Source organism: Haemaphysalis longicornis, unplaced genomic scaffold (assembly GCF_048455015.1).
Source record: "Haemaphysalis longicornis isolate Haplotype H1 unplaced genomic scaffold, Haemaphysalis longicornis Haplotype H1 scaffold_13, whole genome shotgun sequence".
Taxonomy (NCBI): Eukaryota; Metazoa; Arthropoda; class Arachnida; order Ixodida; family Ixodidae; genus Haemaphysalis; species Haemaphysalis longicornis.
This window is the reverse complement of record NW_027526233.1, coordinates 80,334,269-80,349,871: the sequence shown is the minus strand read 5'-3', so window position 1 is coordinate 80,349,871 and position 15,603 is coordinate 80,334,269. Positions and strand designations below refer to the sequence as shown.

At 49.4% G+C, this 15,603-nt stretch overlaps 1 protein-coding gene across 3 annotated transcripts in view; it reads left to right on the top strand.

Annotated features, from left to right (window-relative positions):
• The window catches only part of LOC144164357 (uncharacterized), a 143,316-nt gene that overhangs the window by 98,495 nt on the left and 29,218 nt on the right, over window positions 1-15,603 (top strand). The gene's annotated exons all lie outside the window — the stretch shown is intronic.

Sequence of the window (15,603 nt, the reverse complement as noted above, 5' to 3'; positions counted from 1 at the left end):
TTTTCCACGTCCAAGAGTAATTTTTTTGGTAACAAAAAAAAAAAGCAGCCAGTATTATTATTTTTTTTTTTTTTGCCGGACACTGTTTTGAACGACAATCCGGGTTGTGCCTAAGATGGGCAAAGCCAGCCGGCGGACGCTTGCGAGTATTCAATGTCCAAGAAGAGAGCCATGTTGTCAACTTTTTTTTTGCGTAAGACTGACCCGTCGACGTTCACGCGTGCCGCTCTGGCTTGCTTAAACCATTTAAGCAGGTGGTCTGCCATGTACTGATGCTTCGCAACTCATCTAACTGTTTTACACTGGGGCGGAAAACTTGTGGCTTCTTTCGACGTTCCTCTTGCTCACCGACAACAGTTAGTGTTGACACTGAAAAACGGAGCTCGCATGCCAAGTCCACGCGCTTCTACTTCGGGTTATCGTCCAATTTGCGTATCCACTTTTTCTTTTAAGCTGAGCGCCCTACGATTCCTGGACAATGTCACACACCGTGCAGCATTATCGCGCACAGTAACAAGGCATCCCAATAAGAACAAAAAATAGCCTTAGAGCCACTTCACCACCACCGAACATAGCAACACGGCAGAAACAGGAGAAAGAACAGCCCGAGATACACGGAGCATGGCGTGAACTTGGGAAGGGAAGTCACTGCCTGCCGAGAGCATTGCGCACCTTCGTTGATTGTGATACGTTTCGCTAGATGACACGGTGCATCGCTTGAAGCATCATCATCATTGGACGGATCGGCCACGCCTGGCAGCAATGCTTTCGCCACAAAACAGGCACCACCGCGACCCCAGTGACTCTGCAACACGCAGATCGTAGCTTCTCGGAATGCGGTTTGAGCTGGTATAGTGAAGAATAAAGGCAAGATTTTTAGAAATGTCGGTCAAGATCCACTTTGGCGGTCGTATTATCCGATTTGCGCAAAAATGTGATCGTAATAAATGCCCCAAAATCCGTTATTTCTAAGGGACGTTGACAGGTAATGAAAAGAAAAAAGAACGTATTAGGCGGAAAAACGTATTATGCCGAATCATATCAACGAAGCTCCACTGTTTTTACGAAAAAGTAGATGAAAAATAGATGTAAAGTTAGATTCGTCGGAGCGGCTCATTTTAATATAATTTTTTCGGTATAGTGTCGGGGAAAGAATAGTTACCGCGCTGTTTTCCGTAACCACAATATTCGCTCCGTAGATCCCTATGTACCGACAGCATGCGGGAATTGTGTAACGGTCACAACTTCACTGTGAAATAACTATTTATTACAAGTAACTGAAACTCTCCGTAATTTTGGAGTCGTCCTAGCGGGCACATTTCACAGCTGCCGCCGAGATAGGCGCATCAGAGTCTACCGCAATGGTAACTGCAGCAACACGCAGAAGCATTCCCGGTGGTACGGTCTCCTATTACGATCGTGATTATACTTTCCCGTTGGGGACATTGCGTCGCTGTTGTTTTATTCTTCGTCGTCGGTGGAAGCCCTACATACACGCTGTCAGCGTGAACTGATTTGATACCTGTGTGATTAGCATGACAAAATTACTGCTGTAAACCTCATTACATACATCTAAGGAACATGCCCTTGTCAATTCCTACAACGCATTCCCTATGTCCACCCACACTTAGCTAGGGTCAAGGATCGGCCGTGGTGAAAGGATAGATGTCGGGAACGCATTCCGTCGGACCCGGGTCCGAATCTCGGACAGAAATTACCGAATGAATTGAAGTGTCTTGGGGAGGCCAGTCTTCTTGCTGTCTGATGGAATACCGGCGCTATTATCATTGGGGGGCCGCTATTATCATTTGACATTTAAAGGGAGACGAGCCAATATGCCCAAGTCTCAAATGTGTCTTTACTGTGTATGTGACGCATATTTCAATGGATCTAATCTATATTGCACCCATTAGGCGTAGGATTTATTTCTAATTGGTACCAGGCTTCCCATATCTCAAATGTGCAGTGGCAGAGGGAACGAGGCCTGATGACCAATTAATTCTGTGACATAACGCTGGTTTGCAACATCTTTTCATGGTATCTGACCCTTCGAAAGTATTACTATGGACGCTCTGTCTACTGCTTCCAGGTACATGATGATAAGGAAGTCGGAGGCTCGCTTCCACTTTGTTGGAGACGTTGTTGGCTTGCGCTATGCAGCTATATCAAGTGTAAGTGTAAATATATTTTCGAGTGCAAATATATTTTCGCTACTTCGTCGCTGCTCGATATCGTCTTGAAAAAGGTGCAGGGTATCGATCCCCGTACATCTCTCAACCCTTGTGCTTCGTATTAGTATTTAATATCCCCTTAACGTAACGTCAGGCGCGGGTTGCACAGGTTGGTCATGATAGCAATCCGTAAATCTAGCTGCTACGCATACAGTACAAAGTATGCTGATACGCAGCTCACAGTTATGGTTCCCAGTATTCTTTTGGGCCGCACACTCAAGGATGTAGACCCAAAAATTCCGCTTTGTAACGTTCAGGGGCGCTATCAGGCAAATCGTTTCGGTTCAACGTGCTCCAAGGACTCCTGGCTGCCGCCTAAAAGAAGGAAGAGGACCGAGGAGGATCTCCAACCTCTCCCTTTTTCCACCGGGCACAAAATAAAGTTGTTCTCTCTGTCTCTCTTGAGATAGAGAGCATATACTCCACAAAAATCGGTTGCGACTGTGGGTGCTTCTGATCGATTGACGCTACAATGCAAGAACTATCCTGCATCGAGAGTGCGATGTAGCACAGAGCATGCCTACCGAACGATTTAAACGAAGGTCCCATTAAAGGCCGACTACGGTCACAATTTCAACCTCTTGAGAACGTTCACTCAGTATAGTGTGCCTACAAAGACTGCAAGTTACTAAACATGACAGCTGAAATACGCGGATCAGTGGCGCAAACGGCCACCATAAATCTGGTATTTGAAAACGAAACTGGGAAGAGCGCGGCAATTATGACCAGGCGGAAGTGACGTCCCAGCCGCGATAGAAGGAAACCTGCGCGCAACGCACCGCCCTCGCCGCAGCCCTAGCAGAAGCGCGCCCATCGCAGCTGGACCGGTTCTCCTGGCTGGCCGTAGGAACGATCGCAAGGACGGCCGCAATATCACTTCCGCTTTATGGCTGTTTGCGCGATCCCCAGGCAGGTGTAGCGTCGTCTACGACGGAGCTATTTCACACGTTTCTATTTGATTAACAATGCATTTCACAGGGATCCCTGTCCTGTCCAAATCGATTGGTGGTACGTACGCTTCGTTCAAAACAAAGATGGCCCAGGTGAAATATGAGTGCAGTTCGAACACAGGAGCAGTCATGTTCCGTACTGGGGCGAAACATCCCCATTTTTGGGTTCAGAAATTCCCTATTTTTAGCATATTTTCCCTGTAGGTTTCTCTGGAATTCTTCGCTTAATTCCTGCGTTCTCTTTCTCCTGCCGACAGACTCTTATGTGGATTCCTGTTCGGTCTTCTGCTTTAACTCAAGACAGCTAGGCCCACTTTAGGTAGCCATCCAGACTCAGACGCCATTCAGAGGGGAGGAGTTTCGAGTTGAACTTAATTCCTCTACATCAGCTGCTCAGCATCCTTTGACTGTGCATTTCACGTTTCGCACAAAACAGCATGCTTACTTTTCATGCTAAAGATCTAAGTAAAAACTGCCCGCATAAAAAAGAACGAGACTTTGTTGGGTAATCAGGAAATTTCAGCTCGGCGCTGGCAGTCTGGCGCCACACCTCTTGTTGGCTGCGAGCACGCGGAATAAGGCGCACCCGAACTACTTTTGTGTATTGTGCAGCCCGTCAGCCGCCGCCGCTTCATGCTTTGCTAGCTCTTCCTGAGGGAGTGCTCTTTCCTTTATGCTCACTCCTGTTTTGTGAACTGTACTCAAAGCTGCCTGGCTTTTGTCTTGCGGGAACACGACTGCGGATATTTTAACATAAATCCGACGAAGTGTTGAGGAAACTTTTTAAAAGAAAACAAAGTTTTAAATGATCTGAAATCCGGTTACTGACATTATTTTATCACCGTAAGCTACACTGGCCGAGGTTGAGCCGTTTCGCGTCGACCCTGTGAAGGGCCGTGCTGCGCAAGCGCGAGGAGCATTGGATTGGATTGGAAATACAATCCAATTGGGGTGTGTAGAAAATTGGGTCTGCACATTCGCCGGTCTGCGCATTCCAGAGGAATGACGTCATAGCCGCGGCAGCCGCACTGGCTCCGGCACGTGTCCAGCTGTGCTCCTCCGTTGCGCAGTAGCCATGTTTGACGCCGCGCCGGAGCCGCTTGATAGCCATTTCTCGTGGCTCGTGGGGACCCGTGCTGCGCATGCGCGAGGAGCAGTGACTGGACTGGACAGGATCGGATCGGATCAGATCAGATTGGACTGGACTGGATTGGATTGGATTGGAAATCGTTTTAGCAGCAGTCCAATCAGCTAATCCAAGACAACCAGGAAACCTAAGAATAACCAGCTGAACCTTAGCTCACGCTACGTATATCCTGGCATAGTCGAACTAAGCCACTGCTAATTTTTTTCTTGTTTATTCCGCAACTGCTAAGATTCCCTCCATATATTAACAATTCCCTTTTTCCCTTTTGGCCAAAATTACACACGAAAATTCTTCGAAGAAGGCAAAATTTCCCGCACCCTGCACAAGAGCGGAAAAGCACGCCTCCCAGCCCGCATCTCCGCCCCGAGAACGGGTTTGGCTGCCGGATGGACCGCCGCGTCGGCCGCTCCAGGTCACATCCATCCTGCTAGACATCTTGCCCCGCCGTATTGGAGCCCGGATTTTTCGGGCGGAGATGTGCCTCCGACTTTTATGCCGGCTTCTGACGATGCTGCAATATGGACCAGCAGCCACGTTGTCATGGGTCAGCGGCAGCCGCCGTTGCTGCAGTCAATGAAAAACGTCGTGTACACAGAACGAAGGGCCTGTGACGGAGTCTGCGTTCAAGCGCGGAAGAGGGGAGCGCGTGTCAAGAGAAGAGATACGGTGAGGGCCGTCTGTCTTCGGAGGAGACTGACGACCCTGGTTTGGGCGACCCAAGAGAGCCCGCGACCACGGTGCCGTCGGGGCCCTGGTCGGTGGCAGCGTCGTCTCTGCCGTATCTTATCGCCTTCCCGCATGCCTCGCTTGGTCAGAGATGTTCGGCGGGCACTCATCAACCGCGTTTTATTTCTTTTGTTTTATTCTATTAGCGTCGCTGCCTTTGGCGCTGATATGGGCGACGGGCATGTGTGACTCGTCGCACGAATCGCGAAGGGTGCAGATGCGAATAGGGCGTGTATGGCGCCTATTCCTGGCCGAGGCGTTGGCCGGGATTGAGGATTACTTATGTATCATGAAAGTAGCAAAAACTGCGCGTAAAAGACAGGACCGTGACAAGTAGACAGGACAAGCGCAGACTCACAACTAACTTTATTGAAACAATGAAGAAGAATATATGTCATTTCTGGCACATGCGCACACCGAAGCCAGTTCGTTTATCTTTTCCTGTCAGTGCACCATCCTCTTTAAAAATTCAAATTCATTGCCGTACAAAGCAACGGATGGCACGCTTACACAATACTTATGTAGTCATAGTTCGACGTGTACGAGCACAAGGCCGGAAGTCAAAGCCAGCTCTCGTCGTCGGAACAAGACAAGTAGTTCCCATGACGAAAAACGTGATTGATCGTGCATAAATAGATAGCAAAAGTTCTTAAAAGTACCTAATCAATCTGTCCAAAATTAAGTGGTGATGGCCGCCAGAGAATAAAAAGCTGGGCGGTTGCTTAACGGTTTTCTTAACGTTAATGGTCATAAAAAATGAAGCAAGCCGACAGTGACGCGGAATACTTGATTGCAACGAAGCTTTAGGCAACCTTCACGACCCTCCCGACGGTTTAAGTCCACGACTGCAGCCGATCTGTTTCTTCTTTGCTGGCAAAACGACCTTTACTTCATCACTGTTGCTATAAGTGTGAGCTGTCTAAGTGCTCATATGTATGAGTCATGTTCTGCGCAGGTTGCGTTAATTGGTTAAATTCGCTTTTTGTGCGGCACAAACTCGTCGCTTGAGTGCGTTGTAGTGAAGGTTATCTATGTGATTGCCCTAGAATGCAGCATGGCGCATGTTTTGCTAAATGTCATAAAACCCTTCTTGTAAACCCACAATATAACGGCGGTGTCTACAGGAGCGCCATGACCACCATTTATTCGGCGCAATTTCAAATTGCGCGCTTCGGCTACCGCTTACAGGGCACCCCAGCAACCACAACATGTACTGCAACGCTCGACACACCCTCACGTCCTACCTACTCTTTGGGTTCGAATAACATTCTGCTTCTGTGGCATAGTTAATGACGTCCTCATTTCCGACGGAAAAGGTCAACAGGGGGCAAGCCAAGATAGGTTAAGACGAAAGCTTTCAATCTTTTATGTTTTAAAAAACAGGAACGTTAGAAAGTACACAAAATACATGGTGAGTTTCTTTAGCAGGGAAGTGAGAGTAGGGCTGGGACGCGCGCAGGAAAGGGAGACGCTAGTGGCGGAGGTGGGCAGGATGTTGCCGTACGTGCAATGCGAGTTACCCCGATAGACGAAGGGGCCCACGGAGGTGAAAGTTGTATGCCTGGCAATAGCTAGCGGGTGGGACGAGTTTTGGAAGGTGGTGTCCCAAGGTCTGGTCAAGCGGTGACGTGCCCGGCGCGATATCCTGTTCCTTTGTGGGCACAGGACGGCCATTCCCTGTACGAACCCAGCGCCGCGTACTGCTTGGCGGCAAAGCCTCATTTTACAGTTTTCAGCAACTACCAAAACAGCTCCGCTGTTAAGTCTACCCTAAGGGCTAGTGTCGGGGGTTTTCGTGCGTACGACGTCGGTTCGAGCCTCATCAGCGCAAAGTCTTTGCACGACCCCCGACTTTCTTGCTCTAAAAGGTCGCCCAGTTCTACGCATGCTGTTTGAAAATATTTGTGGTTTGGAATGGTTCAGGGTGTGAGGGGATTGGGACATATGTAAGCACGTTTAATTAACTGTCTGCGTCCCAACGGAAACTCGTTGTTTGTACCCATCACGTGTCGTAATATCGCGGCAGCAAAGTTCACGAGAATTCAACAGCAGATCAACGAAGTGCTCCTGGCGATGAGGAGCGACGGAGCGATGGCCGCAAGGTGCTGTCCAGGGCAACGTTACTAGAATAAACTAGTAACGTTGGTGCCGAGAGTAGCGCAAGACTCGACTACAGCGCCACTAGTTCTCACGCCCGCCACGCGGCCCACCTCTCCGGCGGAGCTTTCAAACTGAGTTTATTCTAGTAACGTTGGTCCAGGGGAATGGGCAAGTCGTGACGGGCAAGGATCAACCCAAAGTTCAAGAGGAGGAGAACAGAAGGTCCAAATAGGCTTTCGCTTTGACATTCGTTGAAAGTTTAAAGCATCTTCATCACTGCCAAACGCCGGCGGAGGAGCTACCGCGGAAGGCGTACCGCTAAGTCCATCAAAGCCATCTTATGCGATGGTTGGTCAGCCTGGATTACAAGGAAACGCACAAACAAGAGGGCGGTCCATAAGAGAGGTAACGTCGCACTACGCTGTGTAGTGGGTCCTTTTCTTTCTGTCCACCCAGCAGTAATGGCACTTCGTGTCAACCACAACACTGATGAATTAGTAGGTGAATACGATTTTCGGAATACAGTACAAGCTAGTTAATTCGAACTCGAAGGGGACCATGATATTGTTCGAATTAAGCGGACTTCGAATTACCGGGAGGGCGCTAGAATGAATGGAATTCGCGCCACACTGCGCCGGCAGAACACAAAGCCAACTCTCGACTCTTTATCGCGAATTAGACGCCACTACACCTTTGTGGCAGGTGATTTCGTAACTAGTGTTTCGTAAATAATAATGGCATGCGCCGGAGCACTGGCCCTCTGTAAAAGCAAAATAAGCTGTTGCAGGAGGGTAGCGCGCGCCCCACGCTCTTGTTTTTGTACCTCGTAAATTTGGTTTGGTTTGGATTTGCAACATATTGTCATCATCACTCTGGGCTGAATTTTTCTGCCCGGAGCGATGGAAACCAGGGGGGTCATAGTTCGAGTTAACCGTCGAGGGGTTCGAATTATCGGGAGTTTTCCCCCCTTGAAATATACAGGGCTGTGTCGGCACAAGGGAGGGCGCGAGTTCGAATTATCCGAAAGTTCGAAATAATCGAGTTCGAATCCACCAGCTTTTACTGTATAGGGGCACCTCAAAGTGGCCGCGCATCCTCTGTACCCTAGATGAAGTGGACGTACCTCCTGCGATCCCAAGACCCCGTAGCCATCCCAGAGATTGGTTTTGAAGGGGGCGAATTTTTAGATGCGACTGCATCTCATTCACTCGCCTTGTCCACGCAGCGTCGGCGTCGTTGTCGTCCGCCCCTCCCCCATTCTCCTCGCCGCGCGAGCTGCGCTCTCCGCCACTCACGCCCTCTCCTCTCGGATAGCGAACACTCTCTCGCGAGGGGCATTGGATCGGATTCGATTGGATTGGCTTGGATTGGATTTGGATTGGATTGGATTAAAGTGAATTGTGTTGGATTGTGTTGCGTCATAGCCGCGCCACGTTGCGTCATAGCCGCGGCAGGGGGTTCCCGGCACGTTTCACGCGATGGGAGAATCAACCTAACGGAAACTACACTGAACCCCGTATGCGTCGCATCTACACAGGGGTTCCCGCGAGGGGAGGTGGGAGACATTTTTCTTTCAGGGTGGAGGGAAAGGTAGGGGGGGGGGGGGCGAATGAAGAACCGCCCCCATCCTTGCACCAGTTTTTCTGAGGAGGTGATAACCACGCCACTGTGCGCGCGTATGCGGAGTACCCAGCTTGCGCACAATCACTTAGCGACACGGTGGTTTTTGGCCACCCTTAGGCTCGACCTAAGCTTTGGCCACCCTTTTGGCCACCCTTTGGCCACTCTTAGGCTCGAGCCCGCATTTCTTACGGTCGCAGCAAGTTTGCGACTTCGCGCAAGTGGGATGCTTAATACAAAAAAGAAAAATAGCTGAGGACCTCTTGGGGGGGGGGGGGGGGGGCGATCGCCTACTTCGCCTCCCCCCCACTTCCCCTTGGGACCGCCACTGCGAAGACCCCGTTTACAGGTTAATCTAACCAAATAAGCTATAAAACGTCCTCTTCAACCTGCTGCCAGGAACCTCGGTAATTATTCCCTATTAGTGTTCTAGTAGCTAAAGTGGGCATCACAACATTGTTCATCGGAATTTACCTTAAAGGCGAAAACCGGCAGTAGGTGTCGTCGGCGTCAATACGAACGGTACCAGAACGACCGCGGGTGTAAAGCGAAAGCAAATAAATAAGAACGCGTTTGGGTTCGTGTGGGCATCGAACCCGGTCTTCCAGAGCAGCGGTGAAGCGCGATAGCCACAGCGCTGACCCGGCACGAGGCCAAAATGAAAGAAGAGTTATCCTTATCCTAATGCGTGCACCGTGAAAGGTGCTGGCAACGGGACGTTCGTGTAACAGGTGCACACGGAGGATATCTGCCCCTGCGCTGAAGCTACCGCGTAAATTGAATCTGTCTGCTTGTCGGGGTTATATGTGTCAAAAGAGGAACAAATCACAAGCGCTTAAAGAGACGTCAACTTTCAATGTGGCAGTGTTTGTGATAATCGCCCGCTTTCACCTTCAAAATCACGTAAGCGGACTTTAGTGACCGACGAATTTCTTTTTTAAATGCAGAGCATTTCTTTAACTCACGATTTCACCCGTTCTAGTTGTTCGTCGTAGTCCGCACCCCTCCCCCTACACTATATAAAAATTCCCTCGCACTTCCCCGAGGGGGAGAGTGTGTAAGTGCGAATGCCCTCCCGCTCTCCCGCCCGAAGTGGAGAGGAGGCGCCCAACACCCGCAGTCACTGAGCGGAGAGAAGAGGAGGAGAGTAGCGCCCGCCGTTACGGCGAGGGCTACACGAGCGCCCTCACGCGTCGGAATGCGGAGCGCCCGCTATGCGAGTGAGAGCTCTCCCGCCCGAAGTGGAGAGGAGGCGCCCAACACCCGCAATCACTGAGCGGAGAGAGGAGGAGGAGAGTAGCGCGCGCACATCTCCCCCCGTTGCTAGGGAAGACAAGGAGCGCGCGCACCCGCAGCTGTTGCTATGCGGACGACGGCGGCGGACGATTCAGGCTCGCTTAAGAAGTGCATTCGCACTTAAAAAATAATACTTACCGGCGCCCGGTTTCGATCCCACGACCCTGCGGGCGGAACGCAAGGTACATGGTGCTCTACCCACTGCGCCACAAAGCCGACACAGAGTGGAGGGCTACGAACGCGCCTTATATCCTTGAATCATTCAAACTACGTCAAGAAGCTGCTGATACAGCAGCAGCAAGAACAAGAACAACTTCAACAATGACGTCTCCCATTTTTACGGGCAGAGCACCTTAGGACCTCGCTTTTTCCGGGGCTTGGCGTCCGTGTACACAGTGTTGCCCATGCGCGGGGAACATTGGATTGGATCGAAATTAATTGAATTGGAATTGTATATACTGTACGCACGCATTGTTACTCATTTGCATGCGCGAGTGGGCAATGCCACGGGTGATTTACGGTAAGAAGGATCCCCAGTGCTTCGCCCACTCGTCATGATTCATTTCGTGCAGATGCGTAAATTTTTTTTTTTGAATAAACGTGGCTTTGCTGAGTAGAGCTTGTCGTCTGCGACACGTATGTGGATTAACAGCAACATCGCCTACCATTCGGGTCTGGTGTAACATTTCTCCCCCACTGAGACCTCGAGCTTTCTATCTGCCGGGAGGAGATTGCTTGGACCGTGAAGCATAACTTTATATGACTTCACAAAAGAAGCATGGTTTTAGAAGAAATGTGGGGTTCTTGTAAATTAAATAATAAAGAATACGCGATAATGATTTTACACCAATGCTGCCTTCCAAAAACTTTCAAAGATTCGTCAAAACGACCACAATATATACCTATACCGTCGCTTTCGTTTTAGAAAGTGGTCTTTTTTTTTCTTTAATCACTCCAGCTCTGAAGGATGTTTACACACACACTCGCGCAGAGCCTTCAAACCGCCCCCCTCTACTGCATACAATATTTACAATGTTTGAACCTTGCTACTCAACAAAACCATGCTGCAATGTTAAGAACTGCGCCACGCATGATTTGGATGTGGACCCTGCCATGAAGGATCCACATATTTGTGTATTCTACGCGGACGCAGAGCGTTGTTTGCTACGTGGGCAATAGCTGTTTGTTAAACACTATGTTAAAAATAGTCACTGGCATGTTAGGTTACCGGTTTGGAACAGAGAAGCCTGTTTTGACCGAATCGATGCAAACAGTTTTTGTGGTGATACTTAGGGCGCAGGAGGCGTTAAGGTCAAGTTGCAACATTTCAGAAGTATGATACGCAGCAATGAACAATTTTCGCCATTGACATGGCCAGGAGAGATGTTCACACTGCCCACAGTGTTCCTCTTCGTGTGCCAGGGTGTGCTCCTACATGCTTATTTAGTGACTGTTTAACCGCCAGCTTGGTTTGTTCCCTGTCTTTCTTGAATTCCCGGCGCAGCACGAGCTATTTTTGCAGTTAATATATAGAAATAACGCCATGGGCTGGTGATATATTTTTTCCGGAAATGTCTGGTTGGTTGCGTCCGGACACAAGTCAATGCCACGGGTATCTTCTTTCACACAACGGAAGCCAGTTTCAGCTGGTTCCCGCCGCATGCGATTGCACCCACTTCCAAGCAACCGCGTTGCACGCACCATACACTTGCTTTGCTTCTTTGAATCACAACAGAAACAGAAGAACGGAGCGATAGCAATGTGTAGCCAGCAACGACTCGTCGAGAGCTGCACCACTGTGCCAATGATATCACTCTCGGAACTCACGTGTGATCTGACCAGTATTAGCAGACTATGGCTGGGAGACGAGGCGCGGCAATGCACGTATAAACCCTTGAAAACGGGTCCACCGGAAACACGACAGGGGAAGTTTCAACTGCGTTTTAACTTACTTTTAACAGATCTGTTTTTAGGCCGACAAAAATCCGCCTGTTCTAGACCGACAACCCCGAAACCTCAAGAAAGAAAAAAGTGTGGTTAGGGAGGTTGTGTTTATCGGACGGGGGGCATTTATGGCGTGCAACCGGCAACCTAACCACTGGGCCACTCCAAGCTTCCGACGGGACGGGTTAGCTGTGGTGGGGAACAATAACATGTGCAGCCAAGTGGAACGACGGGACGGGTTAGCTGTGGTGGGGAACAATAACATGTGCAGCCAAGTGGAAAGAATAAAGAAATGTTTCCCGTGGTCGCTATGGAATCTAGGTTCCTCGCGTTATGAAGGTGGAATTTACCAGATTTAACACATCATTTCATTTCAGGCTAACATTATTTCCTTTGGGCTCGTAGCACGGGCGTTGGCTTTGGACATGGCCACGGGTTCTAGCGCGTGCTAACGCGGTCCACGTTGGGAGAGATGTGAAAGCCTGCGGAGGAAAGGATCCGCGCAGCCTGATCAGGGATAACATTCAGCGCGAAGGTCAGAGATGAATGTGAGGTGATTACCGACGGAACGGACATGGGTCTAGAAAAATAGGAAAGGTCAATTAGTCGCTGAAGGGACTATGTAAGGAAATTCGGAGGATCGGTTGGAGGTCGATGGGAGAGTGCTTCGTCCTGCGAGGGACCAAATGGGCTGCTGCTGCTGATGATGATGACGCTACAGCGGGGCTCTGACAAAAGGATAGGGGCAGCCAGCTCTGGTGTTTCTCCAGCCTCGCACCACTAATGCCAGGTTCGCCAATTTTTGTTCCCCGCTGGCGATTTTATTCTCCGGTATTCGTGGGTTATCTTTTATGAGAGGTTGTGCTTTTTCTGCTTTGACGGACACTGTTGAGGAAATTCGAAAATTTCGTAAAATGGTTTTACAAAAAAATGTGGGAGGATATGTGTGGGATATCCACAGGAAGGCCGGCATATTTGTGGGCAGCTTTGGGGAGGCGTAACTCGAAAACCATTCCGGTCGTTGGGACAGCAAGCAGTTTTGGTTCGTAACTGCTTCTGGTAGTCTTACGCAAACGTGGGCCAGAACATTAGAGATAAATAACGTTGCGGCAGTGGTATATCAAAATTATGGCTTTTTCGGCACACAAATATGTATTGTTATACACGCCATCGGCAAAAAGGGAAAGGAGAGTGGCTCACAAAGTGCTTTCGAAGGAGCGCTGAAACCGGGTAACTTGAGACAACATGTGTAAATTGTGCGCGTCCGCAACGATTCCACCGAAACTTTAAAGACACAAATTTTCAACAAAATGTCTCTATACAAAACGCCGCAGCTTTCTAAAATTGATTTAAAAAGTTAATAGAGGGACAGTGGGGATTAGGCACTAGTCGGGCTCATGTGGTCGATTGTTTCACCCACCGCCCGAAAGGGGTGGGCGGAGGTGGAATGGATGCTGGCATTGGAATACAGTCAACCCCGTCAGTCAGAAACTTCTATTTTCCCGGCAACGACAGGCAATAATTACTAACTACAACTCTGGAGGAGCATGGGACACTTGCAATGATGACTGCACAGCGACAAAAAAGACGACACTTTAAGAAACGACGAGAAAATGCAAGACGAGAAACTCTTAAGCGAAGAAAACAGAATACAAACACGGTAAAGAACCTTATCTAATTAGGTTGGGGCAGCGCAAGACAGTTCTGCCAAGTGGACTTATAAGCACAAGCCCAGCTATACAACAGCGGACAACTAGGTGATACATATTTCACTTGAGAGAATAAGAATCGTGCCGCATTGCAAGCGCTGCCATGTCGTCGCAAAATGGCTCGTTTATGGCTACTTCACAAGCTTTTCCATGACCCACCCCTTCGCGAGGAATTCGTTAGACCATATCCTGCCACCTTCACGCTCCATGATCACCGTTTTAAAACCGAAACCTTCGCCGCTCGCGCAGCAAATTAGGCTATGTCGTTAATACCACGCCTATAAGAGTGGAATACTTGCCATCGAAGATGGCAACACTCACCCGTATCGATGAACTTCAGAGGCTACCGAATGTGAATGGAAGTTCATAAGCCCTTCATGCAGTGGCGGTCCGGGGGGGGGGGGGGGGGGGGGGGGGGCACGCGAAGGGGGCGATTGCCGCCCCCCCCCCCCCAAGGAGGTCCTCAGATTCTCTTTGTTTGTTTAATAAGTATCCCACATGTGCGAGGTCGCCAACGTGTTGCGACAGGCAAAAATTCAGGCTCAAGCCAGCCGTTGCACCGCCCACCGAGCACCAAAAACCAATGTGTCGTTAAGTGATTTGTGCGCAAGCGGATTACACCGCATACGCGCACACGCCGGCATGGTTATCACCTCCACCGCAGAACTGGTGTAAGGAGGGGAGCGGTTCTTTGTCCCCCCTCCCCCCCAAAAAAATTCGTCCCGCGCCCTCTCCTGCCACCCCCCCCCCCCAATTCCAAACTCTGGGACCGGTTCTGCCTTCATGCCCTTGTCCGTGGTTTTTTATTTCTCTTACTATAGTGAAAATGGCGACAAAAATCACTTGTGGATTGAGTGCAATGTGCATATTTTTTTGTCTCCGGTTCGTAATTATTGCTCTGATTACTCTACCCATTTTACACGTGTTTTTGTGATTTACGGGTTCATCATAAATAAAATGTGTGCGCGTTTGTTTTGTGTAATTTAGATTACTTTCCTTTTTGTGTTTCGTTGACTCATACTCCATCTTGTATATTTATTCTTATTAATAACTATACAGCGAGAATATTTGGTCTAGTATTTGATATTCATCGTGATAGTTCCTTTTCATATTGTTCCTTTGTTGATCTTGTCAATCATTTGCTAAATTGTATAAAGTACTCCCCTCCCCGGGAATTAATAACACTTCTCCTATAGGCCCTTCTCTGAGAGGGCCCTCAGGGGTATTCAGAATAAGCAAATGAATAAGAGGAAAAGAAAACCTCCGACGCGAAGATACAAAAGTAGAGAAGCATACCAGAACATGACGCGGATGAGAACGGCGTAGCGACAACCAGACGTTGTCAAACCACCACCCGTAAAGTTTTTCGATGTTCGTACCTCTAGTCAGCAACAGGGGGCGCAGTGGCCTGAATTGGCTGTTGTGATTCGCCGATGGCTAAAATGTCACCGGTTTGGCCCCGGTTCTGACATCAAAACTAAGGTCGAAGCAGAAAAAAAGAAGCAGGCCCTTTGTAGCCTGTTGTGCGCGAACTCTCGTGTATAGCAAATGGGTTTGTCCAAAAGAGGTCGCCGTTGACAGCTGGTCGGTTCCGTTATCTCGCTGATAAAGTGGGCAATACCGAGGTCATTCGGGCCTCGACAGCCCTCGGAGCCGGGAGCCTGGCGTGACGTGCCTGGCTTCTACTACGTCTTTCCTCTCTCACCCGCCAGTTCACACGCGCACTTGCGAAGTGCGTTGCACGACGCGTGGTTGATATGTTATAGCTGCTTGCGGCGGAGATGCCGGCGCCTCCCCACTCAGGCGGCGTGTCCGGCGGAATGTGTTTGTGTCTCCCGAGTCTACGTATTGTTTTAAAATGAAAGCTTCTGTAGCGGGAC